This window comes from Schistocerca nitens, chromosome 11 (assembly GCF_023898315.1).
Source record: "Schistocerca nitens isolate TAMUIC-IGC-003100 chromosome 11, iqSchNite1.1, whole genome shotgun sequence".
Taxonomy (NCBI): Eukaryota; Metazoa; Arthropoda; class Insecta; order Orthoptera; family Acrididae; genus Schistocerca; species Schistocerca nitens.
In genome coordinates this window covers 194,945,854-194,969,025 of record NC_064624.1, presented here as the reverse complement: position 1 = coordinate 194,969,025, position 23,172 = coordinate 194,945,854, and the positions used below count along the sequence as shown (strand labels likewise).

The window sequence follows — 23,172 nt, the reverse complement described above, 5'->3', positions numbered from 1 at the left end:
TATTATTCTCTAGTAACAACTGACAAGCATACGCTTTTACAATGCGATCTACAAAGAAACTCCTTGTTTCCATATTTTTGCTTTTGTGTTAAAACTCCTCCTTTTTCCAGGTAAACTGTACACATACATGATGCTAGCCTGTAATCCCTTATATCTTATTTCTCCATCACCGTGAGTACATGGTGTTGAGAGTGGCACAAAACACACATCCAAATTTCACACACCTTTCTAACATAAAAGAAGCTCATGTAACTCTTTATTCAGCATGCTAATGTTTTGATGGACCAAACATTTAACTTTCCTGGAAACTATTCCATATTTTACGATGTTATGCAGTTCTAATTTCTCTCAAAGCTGTCTGTCTGTAATCTGACTCTAACCAAAAGATGTTGCCTTACGCTTACTGCAAGATGCTCAACTAGTTTCTCGGGTTAATAACGGAAATGTCCGATTCCACCAATGTGGCGGAAACGACCATTCACAGCAACTCCCATATCGCTACTGAAACGTCATTACGTAAACATGACAACAAACACGAAAATAGATCGAAAAACCATCACACACATATTTCTCCGATAATATAATGAAACTAATGGGACGGGGGGGGGGGGGGGGGGGAGGGTGTTTTTTGGGTAGGGACAAACTAGAAATAAACACAAGCCACTAAAACAAACGATAAAATAAAATGACCACAACCTTTCCAAAATCAACTAGAAACAATATCCACTGGAATCGAACATTTCCCTTGACCTCTATAGCTCAACAGAAACTACCGATACCAATTCATACAACCGAAACCTACAACCACTTCAACAATCATCACTGCCTCAAAAACCACAAGAAAACACCAAATTTGGAACTAAACACTTCCCTTGACCTTACAGGTCATCAAAAACACACAAAACCTACTCACCAATACCGGCAGCACCACCACCCCCACACGTGGTCCACAAATTATCTAGCAAGATAAAAACATGAACAGACAACTCACCACACACACACACACACACACACACACACACACACACACACACACACGCAAAACTATACACACAACCTCATAAACATAATAAACCACAACCAAATAAAATTCCCACCCCCGAAAATCAAAACCAAAGAAACAAATACTAACCAAAAACAAAAAAAAAGCCATACACACCCTAGAACTAAAAAAAACACACACAACAAAACAAATACCAAAATCTACAACCACCCCCACCCAACTACCTCACCAACCTCCAACCCCCCCCCCCAAGAGCCAGAGCTGACACCCCCCACCAAAAAAAAAAAAACCCTAACTAACCTTCAGCCTGTAGATCTTACTAACAGCCCTTAAGAAAACCCTAAAAATACAATCTCCCTCAGGGATACTCTTCCACCAACATTACTCACGTAAATGAGCCTGAAGGTTGAAAGAGCGCCTCTTCCCCCTCCCAATAACAGATTTAACAGCAACCCCAAAACCCCTCTATAGTATTTGTACAGGCCTCACTCACATAATTCTTAAGCTCAACATTGCGGTTGTAACCCTCCTGACCTAATCCACTATAAGAAGGAAACCCATCAGAAACTACAGTACTCCCCTGTTCTACTTACTCCTGATTCAACCCCACTAACTCCCTCTTTGTACGATGTTCAACAACCCTAAGCACACATTCAGAAGACCCAGACCCCGATACCACAGCCCCCCCACCTATAAACAAACCACAGGCTTACCCCTCCCATACTTCCACCTACCAAACTGTGACTCATCAGACTCTATCACTACTCCGGGCCCACCCAACTTACCCCTCTGTTTAATGTATTCTGAACAAACCTCACTACAAAAAGAATACCAATCGAGGACGGTTCGCTCACTCACACCCACCTCTTGCGCGCAAAAGCTGGAAGAGGACTGATAACAAAAATGATAACTCGTCAAGACAATTTCACACATGCCCAACCTAGACTTCTCGAACCAGGTACCCCAGCGAATGGAGCGCTAAACGTTATCACGCCAGCACCTCACTCATCAGAGACGCTGGAACATTGGTTTACTTCATACGTTCACCACATGCAGTGCACTTCACCAGCTCGGCCAGAAGACCAAACGGCTGCAGGAATTTGATGAGCGACATTGAACTGTCACGCAACATGCCCCACAATCGAAAACTGTTGATTTTATCGGTCGTAGCCATTCCTAACGGTGACGTAACAATAGTAATCCAAAAAATTCAGACACGACAAACCACACATGACACTACATTAACTTAGAAATAACCAAAAACCAAACCATCAGCTCACTGCAGAATATTCCACTAGAAATTCACTAATAACCAGAACAACACCCGACAACGTCAACAACTCAAATGAACCCAGTTCAACACACAACCCACAAACACCAGCAGAGAGCACCACCAACCGCAACCGTATGGCACTTACAAACACATCACAAGCACACACTAACCCAACAACAAAACCATACCCACAAACATGCCACCAGAGAGCACCACTGACAGAACAAGAAGACATCTACAAACACTCACAAACTAAACTTCACACCATCGTGACGTCACACACCACAACAGACTTAAGTCACGGGTCGAAGCCGAAGGGTGGTATCGGACCCTTCTGGTGACCCAGTTTCTCCCCCTACCCACCCTATTCAGATGCAGGCCATAATTAGTGTATCCACATCTGCCAATTGGAGCGACAGTAATAGCACACACACGAGAGATTGATTCAATCGAAATCAGTTCACTCAGCACCCAGATTACATGACATAATTGTGATTAGATTAGTACTTGTTCCATAGATCATGAATGCCGCACTTTGTAATGATGTGGCATCTGTCAGGTTAATAAAAGGTGTCTATACAAGATATTACATTAGACAAAATATTACATGAAAGCTTGAATTTTGTGTGTGTGTTTGTGTTTGTTTGTGTGTCTATCGACCTGCTAGCGCTTTCGTTCGGTAAGTCACACATCTTTGTATATATATATATATATATATATATATATATATATATATATATATATATATATATATATATATATATAAAAACAAAGATGATGTGACTTACCAAATGAAAGCGCTGGCAGGTCGATAGACACACAAACATACACACAAAATTCGAGCTTTCGCAACCAACGGTTGCTTCGTCAGGAAAGAGGGAAGGAGAGGGAAAGACGAAAGGATGTGGGTTTTAAGGGAGAGGGTAAGGAGTCATTCCAATCCCGGGAGCGGAAAGACTTACCTTAGGGGGAAAAAAGGACAAGTATACACACACACACACACACACACACACACACACACACACACACACACACACACACACACACACACACACACACACACACAAAACCGCACTTACACAGACACAAGCAGACATCATTGCATGTGTGTGTGTGTGTGTGTGTGTGGGGGCGCGCGCCTTTCCCCTAGTGTTGCAGCCATGTCGTTCAGATTGTTAATAACAAATTTCATAAGTGAATATATATATATATATTGTGAGGCTACATTGAAGATTTCTAGCTCTTCAAATAAATGTCTGCAGGATGATCTTGGATGAGCTCGAGCAATTATTCTGATTACACGCTTTTGTGCAACGAACACTCTTTTACTCAATGACGAGTTACCCCAGAATATGATGCCATACAAAAGCAGAGAATGAAAATAGGCATGGTAAGCTAATTTACTCAGATGTATATTGCCAAAATTTGCAATGACCCTAATAGCATAAGTAGCTGAACTCAAACGTTTCAGCAGATCCTCTGTGTGTTTTTACCAGTTCAGCCCCTCATCAATGCACTCACCTAGAAATTTTGAATATTCTACCGTAGCTACCGATTCCTGTTCGAAGTCTATATTTATTTATGGGGGTCATTCCATTTACTGTGTGAAACTGTATATACTGTGTTTTGTCAAAGTTTAATGAGATCCCATTTGCAGAGAACCACTTAATGATTTTCTGACAAACATCGTTTACAATTTCACCAGTTAATTCTTGTCTGTCAGTGGTGATAGCTATACTTGTATTATAGGAAGAAAGTACCAGCTTTACGTCTTTGTGAATGTAGAACGGTGAGTCATTAATATATATTAAGAACAGCAGAGGACCCAAGACCGAACCATGCGGCACCCCATTCTTGATTTTCCCCAGTTTGACAAATCACCAGTATTTTGCATATTATGTGAAATGTTTATTTCAACTTTCTGCACTCTTCCAGTTAGGTATGATTTAAACCATTTGAGCACTGTCCCATTCATACCACAGTACTTGAGCTTATCTAGAAGTATTCCATGATTTACGTAGTCAAAAGCCTTTGCTAGATCACAAAAAATCCCAACGGGTGACTTCCGGTTACTCAGAGCATTTAATATTTCATTAGTGAAAGTATATATAGCATTTTCTGTGGAAATCCCTTCTGGAAACCAAACTGACATTTTGTTAAAACTTTATTTTTACAAAGGTGTGAAGCTTCTGTACAATACATTACTTTTTCAAGAATTTTGGATAAGGCAGTCAGAAGAGAGATTGGGCGGTAGTTGTTGACATCAGACGTATCCCCTTTTTTATGCAGTGGTTTAACAGTGGCATACTTCAGTCTATCTGGGAAAATACCCTGCTTCAGAGAGCTATTACATATGTGGCCAAGAATCCCACTTATTTCTTGGGAACAAGCTTTTATTATCCTGCTGGAAATGCCATCAATTCCATGTGAGCTTTTATTCTTGAGAGAGTTTATTATCTTCCTAATTTCAGAAGGAGAGGTGGGTGGAATTTCAGTTGTGTCAAATGGCGTGGGTAAGGCCTCTTCCATTAACTGCCTTGCTTCTTCTAATGAACATTTAGATCCTATTTTCTCTACAACATTTAAAAAAGGATCATTCAAAATGTTTTCAACTCCCAGCTTGTTGTTTATCAAGTTTCCATTTGCTTCGATGATGATGCCATTATCCTGTACTCTTGGTTGCCCTGTCTCCCTTGTAATAATATTCCAAATTGTTTTGATTTTGTTATCAGAGGTATTAATCTCAGACATGATGCACATGCTTCTGGACTTTTTAATAACCTTTCTTAATGTAACACATTAGTTTTTATAATATTTGGCTGTTTCTGGGTCATTACTCGTTCTTGTTGTTAGATACAGTTCCCTTTTGTGGTTACAAGATATTTTTATTCCTTTAGTAAGCCAAGGTTTTTTGCATGGTTTCTTATAATTAGATTTAACTACTTTCTTGGGGAAACAGTTTTCAAATTCTCTTACAAGTGTATCATGAAATAAGTTATATTTTAAATTAGCATCGGGTTCCTTGTACACCTCATCCCAGTCTAACTGTTGAAGATATTCTCTGAAATATCTAATTGTTGAGTCATTAATTGAACGCACAACTTTGGAGGGTAGTTTTGAATTACTGAATGGAGCTATGTCATATACTGTAACTAGCTGAGTACCATGATCAGAAAGGCCATGCTCGACAGGACAAGAATTTATGTTATTAAACTTATCTTGGTCTATAAAAGTGTTATCTATCAATGTGCTGCTGTCCTTTACTACCCGAGTAGTGAATCAATAGTGAAGTCCCCACAAATAATAATTTGCTTTCCCCTATCTGACAGATAACACAACAAGGCATCCAAGTTTTCCAGGAATAAATGAAAGTTTCCTGAAGGGAAACTGGCTTCCATACTCTGCCCTAAGTTGACAGAACTATTTAAGTGAAAAAAGTCCAAAACCCCTTTAGACTTTGTGTTCCTTTCTCTGTGGCTTTGTGCATTTGTGACTTCTGTATAAGTTTCGTTATTTGAAGGAATGTTACAGTTATTGAAATTTTCAGGCAGAATAGACACATACAAATTGGGTGGACCCAAAGGTTGTAGTTGGATTCTTCACTTATGATGAGAAACGGAAAGTAAGAGATAAACAGAAGAACAAGCACCTGTTTGGAATTGAAAGAGGGTCAGCCAGCATGCGGGTATTCTTGCCTTTGGTCAGTCTGATGGCTTTTCGTACCTAAATTACTGCTGCTTGGATATTGTTGTGGTCATCACTCCTAAGACGGATTTCGTACATATCTCCAATCTAGTCTGTCATGTGCAATCCTCTTCATCTATGAATAACTACTGCAACCTACATCCATTTGAACCTACCTACAGTATTCAAGGGTTTGACTCTATCTAAAATCTCTACTGCCAACGCATTCCTCAAGTACCCAATTAACTGCTGCTTTTTACTTCTTGATGTTTCCTGTTAAAGTGACTGTACATTTAGGCAGGTGGTGCCATAAATTTCTGTCCTCTCAGATAGTATACCTCTTTATCGATCATGATCTTCTCCATTATTTTCATTGGAGAATTTTATTTGTGGGTCGGCAAGTGATAAACTGTTTGTGATAGTATAGAAGTGCCGTGGTCATACTATATTGTTTTTATTTTGTGTGCTTATATTCCAGTCTGCAATTCATTTTGGGATCTGCCTCATGTCGATCTGGAATGAGGCATCATTGCTGGTTGCAGTGGTCAAAACAAGTCTCAAACATGAAATTGGTAAAATAAAGCGATGGAGTTGTTCAACAACAAATACCTCTTCATTGGTGATTCAGACTACCCACCACATCTTTAGCATTCTTCTGCAGCACTACATTGAAACGGCTTCTAATCTCCTCTTGTCTATACTGTTTATTGTCCAAGTTTCAATTCCATATAAGGCTATGGTCCAGACAAATATTTCAGTCAACAGGTGGATTTATTTGTGTTAATGCAAGGTGTGTATTGTGTTAGGATTTTAGGGTAACCTGAGGCACTGTGTGTAAAGAAACAGATCCCTATTTTAGAACATGGCTGTGTGAAGGTCACTGACTAAAACCTGAACATAAATCTAAATATGTAAATGAAATAACTAAAATGTAATACCTCCAGTGGCTACAGGCTCCTTTCTGGGTCACATGCATCACAATAAACTAGCAATGAATTAACTAATCATCCAGCACCTCCGATGGGGGTATGAAGATCACAGTTGAGAACCAAGTAAGTGACACTGTAAACTTATTAGACGGGACCATTAGAATAATGAATAATAGACGTCAAATTGAAATTTATTGGAAATCTTCAACAATGCTCTGCCATCCACAATTCCTCCTGTCATCCCACAGTTACAAAATGGTTGCATTCTGGTGTGTTGTCAACAGGAACAGCAACTCAACTACAACACTCTGAAGATAAATGTAAACAATAAATTGAAATGATAAAACACCACCTCCATAGTATACTCCCTGAAAAACTCAAATAACTGCAGAAGAATCACAGCACAGAAAACAAACATAAAATGAGATCTTCCGCACAGTACCATTTGTGGTTAGTATTTCATATTTGATTATATCTCGATATGTAAAGGCATAAACATATCTTTTGTCATGTGCAACATGATTGGGCAGATAATTAGGCATCCTTAAAACACTGCAGATATACAAATACACTACTGGCCATTAAAATTGCTACACCACGAAGATGACGTGCTACAGACGTGAAATTTAACCGACAGGAAGATGCTGTGATATGCAAATGATTAGCTATTCAGAGCATTCACACAAGATTGGCGCCGGTGGCGACACCTACAACGTGCTGACATGAGGAATGTTTCCAACCTATTTCTCATACAAAACAGCAGTTGGCTGGCGTTGCCTGGTGGAACGTTGTTGTGATGCCTTGTGTAAGGAGGAGAAATGCATACCATCACGTTCCTGACTTTAATAAAGGTCGAATTGTAGCCTATCGTGATTGCAGTTTATCGTATCGCGACATTGCTGCTAGCTTTGGTCGAGATCCAATGACTGTTAGCAGAATATGGAATCGGTGGGTTCAGGAGGGTAATACGGAATGCCATGCTGGATGCCAATGGCCTCGTATCACTAGCAGTCGAGACGACAGGTATCTTATCCACACGGCTGTAACGGATCGTGCAGCCATGTCTCGATCCCTGAGTCAACAGATGAGGACGTTTGCAAGACAACAACCATCTGCACGAACACTTCGACGACGTTTGCAGCAGCATGGACTATCAGATTGGGGACCATGGCTGCAGTTACCCTTGACGCTGCATCACAGACAGGAGCGCCTGCAATGGTGTACATGATGATGCACCTGGGTGCACGAATGGCAAAACGTCATTTTTTCGAATGAATCCAGGTTCTGTTTACAGCATCACGATGGTCGCATCCGTGTTTGGTGACATCGCGGTGAACGCACATTGGAAGCATGTATTCGTCATCACCATACTGGCGTATCACCCGGCATGATGGTATGGAGTGCCATTGGTTACACGTCTCGGTCACCTCTTGTTCGCATTGAGGGCACTTTGAACAGTGGACGTTACATTTCAGATGTGTTACGACCCGTGGCTCTATCCTTCATTCGATCCCTGCGAAACCCCAAATTTCAGGAGGATAATGCACGACCGTATGTTGCTGGTCCTGTGCGGGTCTTCCTGGATACAGAAAATGTTCGACTGCCCTGGCCAGCACATTCACCAGATCTCTCACCAACTGAAAATGTCTGGTCAATGGTGGCCAAGCAACTGGCTCCTCACAATACGCCAGTCACTACTCTCGATGAACTGTGGTATCGTGTTGAAACTGCATGGGCAGCTTTACCTGTACACGCCATCCAAGCTCTGTTTGACTCAATGCCCAGGCATATCGAGACCATTATTACGGCCAGAGGTGGTTGTTCTGGGTACTGATTTCTCAGGATCTATGCTCTCAAATTGTGTGAAAATGTAATCACATGTCAGTTCTAGTATAATATATTTGTCCAATGAATACCTGTTTATCATCTGCATTTCTTCTTGGTGTAGCAATTTTAATGGCCAGTAGTGTATCAAAGAAGACAGACTGAGTCCATCCTAATTGCCAACATATACAACAGTGTCTGTCATCTCTGGTTTTAACAGCACCCTACACCATTAGATTTGCGATGCACTTGCACAAGCTCCCTCTCTCTCTCTCTCTCTCTCTCTCTCTCTCTCTCTCTCTCGTACACATATACACTGCCTTTATCTTCCACTTCATATTTATCACGAATTTCGTAATTTTCATGTTTCATTAATATTTTCTATATGAACATTTGACTAGCATACTTCCAGTACTCACTAGATCTACTTAAAATGACAAAACAGTTTGGATCCTTTGTCATCCTAATTGGTTATAGCATGCAACAGATGGAATCCTAGCAAACCCATAGCTCTAGGATAACCAGTATTTCTCTCTTCTTCTGCCACTCCTTTTGTCCTCTGTCTCTGAATCCCAAACCAAATTGTTATTTATGTATAATTATACCATTTTTAGCACTATAATTATCACATTTCATGTTTTTAACAGGTCACCTGAACACACAAATGAGTACAAAGTTTAAGTTATGTAAATTTAAAAGAAAAGATTCATGTACCATTTTAAATACTAAATCTAAAATATCTATTAATGTACTCAACCACAGATATGCACAATACTTTAACGCATACTCAGAAATTCTGGGCGTTTTTACTGTATGCTCTTAGTATTTTGAAATAGTGTTTCTGCTGTACACTCTTTGTGTCTATCAGTTTTTAAACAACATCTTTGTCAACGAAGTGTGTCAGTTTATTGTGATGTATAGTGACACAGAAGCTAGCCTGTGGTAAATGGGTATTCTAAAACAACAGTTTTGTGTGCACATTTAGATTTACTTTTAGGTTTTAGTCAAAGATCCCCACAGAGTCATGTTCCAAATAGTGATTTGTTTCCCTACAGGCAGTACCTCAGGTTAGCAAAAAATCATAACCCAATACACACATCATATTAATACAAATAATCCACCTGATATTGAGGTTTAAATCTTTGAAGCACATTGAGGAAATAAATTAAACAGTGACTGGTAACTGTAAACGCATTGTTTCATGTGAATGAATATACTTCCGTATAGTGGCTTCAGAAGTACTGAAGTTAAGGGCTTAGCCAAATCACTCGGCATGCCCTGCATCAGTCTGGATGCAAGTAAACAGAAACCACTGGAAAATGTAAAACAAGGTAAAGGGATGTAGTCGAATTACAGCAGGTAATGCACAAGGAATTAAGAGGGGGAAATGACACACTACTAGTATTGGACAAATTTTGCTGTTTTGGCAGCAACATACCTGACACCGGCCAAACTAGAGAGGATTAAAATGGAGTGCGGCAGTATATAAAAAAGCTTCTCTGAAAAAGAATGAGGTATATTTACATCACGTAGTTATCATCTTGACTACTGGAAAGTCTTTTTTTGAAAGTATTTGTCTGGAGTGTAACCGGATGTGGAAGTGAACCATGGACAACAAATAGCATACATAGGATGAAAACAGTAGTTGTGTAAATGTGGTGCTACAGGAGGGTGCTGAATTAGATGTGTAGATTGGACAACCTATGAAGAGGTATTTGTTTCTCAATTGAAGTCCCACAGGAAGTCCTCATGTCCATATTTTCGCCGTGTGTCTTTGAATGCGAGGAAACCTTCCTTGTTCAACCAACCATTAAGTCACTTGGCTACCTGTCCTGTCCACTTGCAATACATTCGCATTACAGCCATAATTACGTCCACCCCGCCAGTCTGCTCCCTAACCCATTTTTACTCTTCTATATAATTAGGCTGTAGTCTTTAAGTCCAGTAGTCCAGAAAAAATACACACAAAAGCTCTCCATATCAGAGATAAGATATATCTTTTATGGTCACTTAACTTGAAAGAATTCAGAAGAAATGACGTTTATATGAAGTGCATACAGAACTGAATGACATGTTAATGAGCAACACACACACAATGCTCGTTTCACTATTATTTAAGTTAGATTCTTCTCATGCTGCTCAAAACTGCATCTGCTCAACCATAGGATGCTTACAGCTAGTATAAAGAAAGACCTTACTTATCTGTACAAATATATCAGGAGAGGCAAAAATTTGTTTCTTTAACTGTGTGGGAAGAAATTTTGTTTAATATGACTGTAACTTATAAATGATTCACTGAAATGTTTATATTGTTATAAATATTTGTAGCTACAAATTGTAAACTTGGTCTTTCTGTGTCTCCACACTTCACATCACACGTGACAACTCATCAATCACGTATACAATGAAATAGATGATGATACATGAAATCTTTCGAAATTGCTATTTATATTAACCATAAATTTATCATTGTACCTATAACTACAGATATCACATGCTAATATATCTGAATCACAAACATATCATTAAGAATGCCAACTGTTTGCAGCAAATTTGGAGGTTACAGTTCAAAACCTAGAGTTGTCTTAGCTTTATATAAAAAAGAAAAAATTAAAAATAACAAAATCTATGTTGCTATTGTCCTCTTGACTGGCACGTTCTACTCAATTAATAAATAATATACAAAGTTGGTGTATCATCTTCATGAGCACGGGGCATGCAACATTTGACACCAGTGCAAGAAAAAGTTTGCACTTCTAAACTCTCATTTGAAAGTTTTGCGTTTTACATCGCAGATCATAGTTTTCCTCTCACTCTTACTAGAACATGGTGTTGTTGTTGTTGTTTTTGTTGTTGTTGTGGTCTTCAGTCCTGAGACTGGTTTGATGCAGCTCTCCACGCCATACAGTAAAGCTGCATGCCCTCGGGAAAAATTACGGCCGTAGTTTCCCCTTGCTTTCAGCCGTTCGCAGTACCAGCACAGCAAGGCCGTTTTGGTTAATATTACGAGGCCAGATCACTCAATCATCCAGACTGTTGCCCCTGCAACTACTGAAAAGGCTGCTGCCCCTCTTCAGGAACCACACGTTTGTCTGGCCTCTCAACAGATACCCCTCCGTTGTGGTTGCACCTATGGTACGGCCATCTGTATCGCTCAGGCACGCAAGCCTCCCCACCAATGGCAAGGTCCATGGTTCATGGGGGGGAACATGGTGGGTGAATGTGTAATGCTTCATACAAACGATGCTACAATATCTATAAACTGTTTTCTTTTTCGTGTCAAATAGTATAGGCTTGTTTGATTTCACTATGAATGATTTCCAGTGACAGAAACCAGACTTATGAGTAATCTACATCTACATTTATACTCCGCAAGCCACGCAACGGTGTGTGGCGGAGGGCACTTTACGTGCCACTCTCATTACCTCCCTTTTCTGTTCCAGTCGTGTACGGTTCGCGGGAAGAATGACTGCCGGAAAGAATCCGTGCGCACTCGAATCTCTCTGATTTTACATTAGTGATCTCCTCTGGAGGTATAAGTAGGGGTAAGCAATATATGAGATATCTCATCCAGAAGCGCTCCCTCTCGAAACCTGCACAGTGAGCTACACCACGATGCAGAGCGCCTCTCTTGCAGAGTCTGCCACTTGAGTTTGCTGAACATCTCCGTAATCCTATCACGCTTACCAAATAACCCTGTGATGAAATGCGCCGCTCTTCTTTGGATCTTCTCTATCTCCTCTGTCAACCCGACCTGGTACGGATCCCACACTGATGAGCAATACTCAAGTATAGGTCGAACAAGTGTTTTGTAAGCCACCTCCTTTGTTGATGGACTACATTTTTTAAGGACTCTCCCAGTGAATCTCAACCTGGCACCCGCCTTACAAACAATTAATTTTATATGATCATTCCACTTCAAATCATTCTGCACGTATACTCCCAGATATTTTACAGAAGTAACTGCTACCAGTGTTTGTCCCGCTACCATATAATCATACAATAAAGGATCCTTCTTTCTATGTATTCGCAATACATTACATTTGTCTATGTTAAGGGTCAGTTGCCACTCCCTGCACCAAGAGCCTATCCGCTGCAGATCTTCCTGCATTTCACTGCAATTTTCTAATGCTGCAGCTTCTCTGTATACTACAGCATCATCCGCGAAAAGCCGCACGGAACTTCCGACATTATCTACTAGGTCATTTATATATATTGTGAAAAGCAGTGGTCCCGTAACATACGATGGTACAGACTTCGAGTTGAACTTAAAAGAAGGAAAGACAGTGAGAAGTACCTTTGTAACATACGGTAGTGCTGTGAACAAGACGGGAGGCCATTGCAATACTGCCATGGAACTCAATTGAGATAAAAGTGAAATTTTTTATTGTTATTTATTCCAAAACATGTTTCGGCCCTGAACTGATCTTCTCTCCTATCGTACTACTCAGATGACTCCATCCGTCTTCCCACAAATGCAAATGCGCATGCGCATGTTTGCTCTATCTCTATCTCTCTATCTCTCTGCCTTCCCACATGTCTGCTCATTTGCATATGACATCTGTCCAGCATGGACTACAGCTCCATTGCCAGTGCTGCCAACACTGCCAACCGTGCCAGCTGTGACATTTGCACCAGTCAGCTGTGCCTTCACCCTCACTGTTGCTCCATTTCCACATCACCATCACTACATGTGGGTCCAGAAGCAGCTTCCCAGCATCCCCACCTACTCCAGCAACAACAAACCAACACCTGCAACCTGTGCCATTTCGCAGTCGCCTCCCTCTTTTTAATGGATCGACAGTTCAGGGTACGTGTGGGTTCTGTCCTGTCAGACACCTTTGGCCAGGAGAATGGGGTGCCACAGGGCTCTGTTTTGAGCGTCGCTCTCTTCGCCACAGCGATCGATCCAATAATGGATTGCCTCCCAGCTGATGTATCAGGCTCCCTTTTCGTGGACGATTTTACCATCTACTGCAGTGCGCAGCGTACATGTTTCCTGGAGCACTGTCTTCAGCGTTGTCTTGACCGTCTTTACTCCTGGAGTGTCGCCAGCGGCTTCTGTTTTTCTGCCAAGAAGACGGTCTGTATCAACTTCTGGCACTACAAAGAGTTTCTCCCACCGTCCTTACATCTCGGTCCTGTTGTGCTCCATTCGTGGAGACAACAAAATTTTTAGGTCTTACATTTGACAGGAAACTTAGCTGGTCTCCACATGCGTCATATTTGGCTGCCCGGTGTACCTGTTCCCTAAATGTCCTCCGTGTTCTCAGTGGTACGTCGTGGGGAGTGGATCAAACCGTCCTACTTCACCTATATTGGTCGATCGTCCGCTCAAAGCTGGATTATGGGAGCTTTGTGTAGTCCTCTGCACGTCCGTCCATCTTACGCCGCCTCAATTCTATACAACATCGGGGGTTACGTCTTGCGATCGGAGCGTTCTATACTAGTCCCGTCGAGAGTCTTCATGCTACCGGCACGTTATACTGCTTTGTCGGTAGGCCTGTCGGCTACTGTCAATGCCCGACCACCCGTCTTATCGTTCCTTTTTTGACGACTCTCTCGACCGTCAATACGGGTTGTATGTATCTACCCTGCTACCCCCTGGAGTTTGTTTTCGTTGCCTCCTTCAGCAACTTGATTTTCCACTCCCTGCAACCTTTAGAGTGGGCGAGAGCCAAACGCCACCTTGGCTCCAGGTTCAGGTTCACGTTCACCTCGACCTCAGCTCGCTCCCAAAGGAGGTTACCCCAGCTTCGGAATACCGATCACAGTTTGTCTAACTTCGTCCGAAGTTCATTAATGCGATCTTCATTTATACAGATGGCTCTAAGACCAATGACGGTGTCGAGTGTTCTTTTATTGTCGGGACACACAGTTTCAAATACCGGCTCCGTGGCCTTTGTTCGGCCTTCACAGCTGAGCTATTTGCCCTCTACCAGGCCGTTCTTTACATCCGCCGCCACCGACATTCTTCTTATGTCATCTGCTCCGATTCCCTGAGCGCCATCCAGAGCCTCAGTGATCTGTATCCAGTTCACCCTTTTGTGCACCGGATCCGACGCTCTCTTCGGCAGCTGGCAGTCGACGGTTCTCTGTTTAACCTTCATGTGGGTTCCTGGCCGTGCCGGTATCCCTGGGAACGAAGCTGCAGTTGCTGCGGCCGAGGCTGCAGCCTCGGACAGCTTCTCGTTGTGTGCCTTCATCCGATTGTAGCAGGGTCATTTGTCAGCACATTTTATCACTGTGGCATGCCAATTAGTCTCCACTTACTGAAAACAAGCTTCGGGCCTCGAAACCTCTCCCCACAGTTCGGACGACCTCTTCACGCCCTTCACGGTGGGAGGAGGTCGTTTTGGCCCGGTTACGGATTGGACACTGCTGGTTCAGCCACCGCCATCTACTGACGGCTGCGTCAGTGCTGTTCTGCCCGTGTGGGCAATTGCTGACGGTGCGCAACATTTTAACGTCCTGTCCAAATTTTAATACACTGTGCATTGATCTTGGCCTGCCATGTACTCTGGGTGAAATTTTAGCGGATGACCCAGGGGCAGGTGCTCACGTTCTTCGTTTTATCCACTTGACAAACCTGTCTGAGGACATTTGCTCATGCTGTTTTCTTTTCATCCCTTGCCTGTTAATGTGCCTTTTATAGTGTTGTCCTTTTTAGTTGCTGTTTTAACCTTGTGCCTCGCAGTGCATTCATAATTTAGTCTGGGCGCTAATGACCACTGTAGTTGTGCGCCCTAAAACCACAAAAAAAGAAAAAACCCTCTCTCTCTGCACCTCCACACCCTCCATCTCCTTCATCAAGGCAATTTCCAGCACCGCCCCCTTTCGGATGTTGAACTTCGCCCTGACATCTACCCTTCCTTCCAACTGTAACCTGACCTTGTTCCCTCCCCCTATCCACAGCTCGTGGTCTTGCGGTCGTGTTCTCGCTTCCCGAGCGTGGGGTCCCGGGTTCGATTCCCGGCGGGGTCATGGATTTTCACCTGTCTCTCGATGACTGGGTGTTTGTGTTGTCCTGAACATTTCATCATCATTCGTGAAAGTGGAGAGTTTGGAGTGAGCAAAAGTTGGGAATTTGTACGGGTGCTGATAACCGCGCAGTTAAGTGCCCGACAAACCAATCATCATCTTCATCATCATCATCATCCCCCCCTCCCCCCCTACCCCCCCCCCCCTTCTCTGTCGCAGCTGTATATACTAAAGTAATTTTGAATAGACTATAGGTAGACTTGGACTATGTGCATCATACAATATATGTTGTTACACAGGGAACCTAAATCTCATGAAAATTAAACTTGAACAAAGATACATTACCTAAAAGATGTTAGTTATCTCATGTAAAAAAAATTTTTTTTTTTTTTCAATTATTTTGCAGGTAGAAGCTGAGAGATTGATAAGAACGACAGTGTTTGTGTATAGCTACTGTACCTAATTCATAGGCCTCTGACCACCTTGCACTGCATGTAGGTTTAGTAATGTGTGCTCAGTTCTATTGATATTGCAGATTCATGTATTTTATATTATAAAATATAGTTATAATGTACAGTTTTGAAATTTTTATATCGCTTAAATAATGAAGTTGGTAATTAAATTGGCTGATAGTACTGTTTCTGTTTACCAAAATCACTTCACTCCAGACCAGTTTGAAACCAACAGAGCTTGTGGAGTGGTAAAACTTAAACCAAATGCTGTGACAACCATTTTTTGTCATCATAAGCCACCAGTGGGATGTAAAGCTCCTTCTGAGAGAAACCTGTTGGCCCACTAGAGAAACGAACTGAGGATACTGGTAACTGGAAAATAACATTCACTACTTCAATAGCTTTTTATATATGTCATGCTGTCACACGCTGCTGAATTGCAGTACTGTGAATATCTTGTGTAACTGCTAACGGTTCACATTTGTTGTTTTGATCAGTAGGACACACAGAATTCCCCTTCACAGCATTATGCTTGCAAACAGTGGGCTTACCTGTATCGTAGAAGTTGTCGTAGTAAATACTTTGTCAATTGAGTACAATAAGCATTTACTTTTTAATAGTTGTTGTAAATACATAGCTTAGAGTTTCTTCTTTAGAAATAAGAGATGGAGTTTATCTACATCATTTATTATTTGCTGATGATCAAGTAGTCGTAGCACAAGATGGGGAGGATGCTAACTATATGTGCAATCAACTAACAGTAGCATACAAAACTTGGGGTTTGAAGATTAATTACCAAAAAACAGAATACTTGACTAATGATTCAGATGAGCTATACATTGAAGGAAAGAAAATCAAAAAGATAAACACTTTCTGTTATTTGGGATCCATTTTAGAAATGGAGGGAAAATCAGAGTCAGAAATCAATAAAAGAATTAGTAGCGGACGGAGGGTCATTGGGATGCTTAACTCAGTCTTACGGAGCAGGAATGTAATGAGCAGAACTAAAAAATTAATATACAAATCCATATTGGAGAGTGTGGTTCTGTATGGAACGGAGACCTGGACAATTAACATGAAGCACATTAAAAAATTACAAGCTCTAGAGATGGACTTTTGGAGAAGACCAGCAAGAATCTCCAGGAAAGAAAAGATAAGGAACACCGAAGTAATAAGGAGAATGGAAATAAAAGAAAGAATATGTGACGTAATTGACACGAAGAAATTACAGTGGTACGGGCATGTATGACGAATGGAGAAAACCAGAATACCAAAATTGATAATGGAGTGTGAACCAGAGGGGAGAAGAAGAAGACGACGTTTGACCACCTGGCTCCAAAATGTACAGCACACAATGAAGAGAATGGGCGCAGAGGAAGAGGACACACAAGATCGAAACACCTGGAGGAATATTTTGAGAATATAGTTTAAGAACATTGATTGTTTGTATTGTAATTTCCAAGTAAATTATTATGTTCGAGATAAGCCTCTGTAATGAGGAAAAGCTCAAAATAATATAATAGAGTTTCTTCTTTTGAAGTTATATTTAATACTCTCATTTAAACTCTCAGTAGTGTACAGAAACAGACTCAAACATTTCATTTACAACAGCTGTATATTTTTCAAACTGGCACGTCCAGGGTCTGTTGGTGGTGGGAACAAAATACTTTGTCACAAGTTAATTTAGCGAGCACGACCACTTCTCTTACATACACAGTCCACTTCTATTGGTATCTGATGAAATACATCTTTTCTCATGCGTTTTAGCCTGTGGCTTTTCTGTACCTTTTTTTAACTCTGTATACAGAGCTTAACATTTGTTGGCAAAGCGTGGCACAACAGGTGCTAAGATGTCTAATGTTGTGGTTCAGTTTGGTCATTATTTAATCTTTCATTGTAAATAATATTTACTTGCACTTAACTGTATTCCACGCTACAACCCACATCAGGAAGTATGACTGGCCTCACAGCTCTTGTAATTTTAAGTATTCAGGGCTCACATGCTCTGTTATTATTGAACTGTTGTATAGTGAAGGTCTGTTAAATTACAGTGCTGCCAGATTTCTTTGGTGCCTTAGCAAAGAGCTAAGGATTTTTGTAAACACTGTGGTAGTGTTTATTGGGAATTAAATATAATTGGTCGCCTACAATTTGACTTTAGTATATGGCATTACTTTTCCATTTCAGAGTATTAAGAGCCCACCTCCGGAATATTTTGGGCTCTTAATACTATGAAATGGAAAAGTAATGACATGGAGAAGAAATAAAAACTTTGAGGTTCGCCGATGACATTGTAATTCTGTCAGAGCAGTTGAATGGAATGGATAGTGTCTTGAAAAGAGGATATAAGATGAACATCAACAAAAGCAAAATGAGGATAATGGAATGTAGTTGAATAAAGTCGGGTGATGCTGAGGGTATTAGATTAGCAAATGAGACACTTAAAGTAGTAAACGAGTTTTGCTGTTTGGGGAGCAAAATAACTCATGTTGTTCGAAGTAGAGAGGATATAAAATGTAGACTGGGAATGGCAAGGAAAGTGTTTCTGAAGAAGAGAAATTTGTTAACATCGAGTATAGATTCAAGTCTCAGGAAGTCGTTTCTGAAAGTATTTGTATGGAGTGTAGCCATGTATGGAAGTGAAACAAGGACGATAAATAGTTTAGACAAGAAGAAAATAGAAGCTTTCGAAATGTGGTGCTACAGAAGAATGCTGAAGATTAGATGGGTAGATCACATAACTAATGAGGAGGTATTGAATAGGATTGGGGAGAAGAGAAGTTTGTGGCACAACTTGACTAGAAGAAGGGATCAGTTGGTAGGACATGTTCTGAGGCATCTTTATGAGAAGATGCTAGGCTGTTACTGGAAGAGGCCATACCTATTCAATTTGATACAATTGAAATCTCACCCACTTCTCCCTCTGAAATTAGGAAAATAATAAACTTGCTTAAAAGCAAAAACTCACATGGAATTGATGGCATTTCCAGCAAAATACTAAAAGCTTGTTCTCAACAGATAAGTAAGATTCTCAGCCACCTGTGTAATAGCTGTCTGGAACAGGGCATTTTCCCTGATAGACTGAAATATGCTATTGTTATATCTTTGCATAAAAAAGGGGATAGATCTGATGTCAACAATTACCGTCCAATCTCCCTTCTAACAGCTTTATCCAAAATTTTTGAGAAAATAAGGTATTCAAGAGTAGCTTCACATATCTGTAAAAATGAAGTACTAACAAAATGTCAGTTTGGTTTCCAGAAAGGTTTTTCAACAGAAAATGCCATATATGCTTTCATCAATCAAATTTTGAATTATCTGAATAACCGAACACCACCCATTGGGATTTTTTGTGATCTCTCAAAGGCTTTTGATTGTGTAAATCATGAAATTCTGCTAGACAAGCTCAAGTATTGTGGCATGAGTGGGACAGTGCACAAATGGTTTAATTCATACCTAACCAGAAGAGTGCAGAAAGTTGAAATAAGCAGTTCTCATAATATGCAAAGATCAGCACATTCCTCAAACTGACAACTCCTTCTACCCCATAGAGGAATTTTTAGATATAAATTAAGAAAAAAAAAGAAAAAAAAACAAACAAAAAAGTTGTTATATTAACTTAATTAAGTTGTTAAATTAACTTAACTGTGTCATGTATTGGAAAATTTGACTCATTCCACATCATTACGAAATATCGTATTCGTGATCCATGGAACTAGTATTAATCTAATCTAAGGGATCACCAATTTAGTATTGGAGGGCAGTGTGGAGAGTAAAATTCATAGAGGGAGACCAAGAATGAATACACTAAACAGATTCAGAAGGATGTAGGTTGCAGTAGGTACTGGGGGATGAAGAAGCTTGCACAGGATAGAGTAGCATGGAGAGCTGCATCAAACCAGTCTCAGGACTGAAGACCACAACAACAAAAACAACAAAAAGAGCCCACCTGGAATTTTACCACTCATATTGTCACAGATTTGCCTCTGTCCTTTGAAACTAAGATTTTGGCATCTTATGAATCTTTAAATCACATACCATGCCCTACTGAGAAACAATTCCTGGCTGCTTGAAAGCATATTATAGTATTAAATACTTTTTCATTTTTGAAGATTGTAATATTGCAAATTTGTGTTCCAGAGGTTGGAGAGCCTTCAAATGTGACCGGTGGCATCAGTCCTCCAGAGAACCTGGACGCAACAGGAGATGAAGTCACCACTCTGAAGAACCTAGTACAACAGCTTCGGGCTGAAATTTTAGCTTTGAAGAGAAAACTAAACTTCTCTCAGAAAGGGGGGAGACAAGAGTGTGTTTAGAATAAGACAACTTTCTTGCCAGCCTGCATGGTTTATTTGGTGCAGATCGGTTTGCAGTATTAACAAATGGGACATGTAAAGGTAGCAAATGTTCAGTGGAAAGGGTTGAGAATTAGACTAGCTTGTGGTAGTACGTGGTAGAAAATAAATTTCCGTTTCCTTCAGGCAGAACCCCAAGATGTTTGCTACAGAATGTAAAATTTAGACCTGGTGTGCTGAGGGAGCTAATGAGTTTTCCTGAAAGTTAAGTTTGACCTCATGCTGCCAGATGAAAAATGTGCTCCTCTCCTCATGGATGAGGATCGTATCATTCCATCATTGGAATATGATTGGAGCATTAGTTGTTATACTGGGTGGTATTACCTGAAAATGGAAACAAACAATAGGTTACCATTACACAGGCCATCTTTTTCCAGTTCTCATGTCAAAAACATCACTATAAGCATTTAGTGAATCTGAGGCACTCGGTATCAATGTTCACTGCATCGCGTCAGATACGGGAGGGCAAAATCGAGCTGTATGGTGAGAATTTGGAATTGTTGTTGGCAGGTTTTCAAAATTAGTCAATTTTTGCCAGTATCCTTGTGATAACAGGAAGCTAATTTTCCTCAGAGATACACGACACATTTTGAAAATATGAGGAACCACTTAGTCACCGGGCAATAAGTCTTCCTTTCACAAAGTGTTGTTGAGGAACGATATCTACCTTGTAATGAGGTACATATAAATCGTGTAAAACAGTTGCTTGAGATAGACAGTGGTTTAAGTCTTAAACTGGCTCCACAACTGTGTGAGAGGTGTTTGATGCCAAACCTTTATGATAAAATGAAAGTTGGCTTGGCTACTGCCCTAATTATGAGCCAGACTGCAGGAGCCATTGAGTATGGTGTCAGGACAGAGAAACTGCAGAAAAATGCTTTAACCACAGCACGGTTTCTAGAGCACGTTCGTAAGTAGTTTTGCCTCATGACATGTAGAGCTCCAGTTATGGCTCTGAGTCGATCTGATGAACAAACATACAGTGAGGCTCTCTGTCATCTGGAAGACACTCTGTGTTTATTTCAAAACTTGAAAATTGGTCTGAAGGGTGCCTGGAAACCAGTTCAGTCTTTGTAGTTTTGTCAACTGTAGGTATTTTGGAATTGCAGGACACATTCGTGAATGAGAAGAATTTTAAATTTCTGCTGACAAGTAGATTTGCACAAGATGCTTTAGAAAATCTGTTTTCAGTGGTCTTCTTCAAAAATCCAGTATCAGCACCATCAGAACTGAAAACAGCACTGATGATTATTACTCTTTCTTAATTCTTTATTTCTACCACTGATAATGAAAATTAAGACAGTAGATTCCTGGCAGAATTAGTGGGGTAATTTATAAGTGAAGATGAGGATAAGTGTGCTGAGGAAGTTGACGAGCCACTTGTAACATGGTGTGTGATGAGGAGCACCAGTCTCTCTACTATTTATGTTGTCACAATGTTAGGCAAGCTATGAAGCGCCATGCGCTTTGCGAATTTTGCGAGGAGAGCCTAATCGCATCTAAAGAAAATTCCTGTACGTGTGTGAACATGCTTTCACATCTGAAGTACTTTACAGATACCTCACTTATTCAGCCACCAAGTGAGGTTTTCAGTGTATTGAAAACGGCAAAGGTTCATTTGAGAAGCAACAAGAAGAAATTACTCACAAGTGAATTTTTGGTCTCTGATATAGCCACTTCTGTGTTTGCATCAATGGAGGAGAAAGTAGTTTTCCCAGCCAGCCACTTTATACAGAAGAAAATAATTCACTTTGTTGGCAACAAGAGTACATATGCGTCTAAATGAGGCAAATAAAAGATACCAGGGTGTAGTGACACAGGGCAGTAGAAGCTTGGCCATGAGAAAATTGTTGCAGAATCTGCGACTTCCAGAATCACTTTTTACTAAATAATTTGGAAAATTGACATTGAAACTTCTTTAGGTTATCATTAACATATTGAGGTACAAAATCTGTGGTAACATTTTCTCTTCAAATAATCTCATTTTTGTTTGACTTACAGTGATTTTTATAAAATTTTTGTTCCATGTTTCTTTCTGAGTGTGGAATGTTATTATTATCTCATGTAATATTTGTTACATTTTGCAAGCAGACTCTGTCCCTGTCAAGGGTTCAGAATGATACATAGATAAATAAAAACTTCATCCTTCAACCTGTGTACATATTTGACATTTGTTCTTTACCATCACCTTTGTTTCTTCCTTGTGCTTCATTTGCTTTCATTAATTTGTTTCTCTGAGTTTTAATAGGCTTTTATACGTACTGTGTATCTACATTTTATGTAATATTGTAGAGAGGGAAAAAGTATAAATACTTCCAGGAAGAAATTAGCTTGTACTCCATACTCTTTCCTAGCCCAGAATGAAATAGCACGTACATAATCTGGTGATGGTTCACAAGTAGGCCACCCTTTTTGAAGAATATTTGTTTCAAAACATGGTGAAATTTGAAGGTTATTTCATGTAAATGTGATGCACATTTTGTATTGTAACTGCTATTTTTATTTCTCTTCATAATCTGACAATTTATTTTGAACTCACGAATGTGTGAGCGGAAATGCAGTCAACTGTGGTACATGCTGTAGTTAAAGTTACCGAATGCTTCTGATAGTAAAAATATAGACAAGTTAACCCACTGCTGTAATATTTTAATATTTATACTGATAAAGTTAC

General features: G+C 40.3%; 1 long non-coding RNA gene across 1 annotated transcript in view; it reads left to right on the top strand.

Annotated features, from left to right (window-relative positions):
* Positions 1-22,652, top strand: part of LOC126213602 (uncharacterized) — a 120,000-nt gene extending 97,348 nt beyond the window's left edge. Inside the window, exon 2 of the long non-coding RNA XR_007541272.1 lies at positions 20,287-22,652. This is a non-coding gene — a long non-coding RNA (uncharacterized LOC126213602). The remainder of the gene's footprint in view (positions 1-20,286) is intronic.
* The last annotated feature ends 520 nt before the right edge of the window (positions 22,653-23,172 follow it).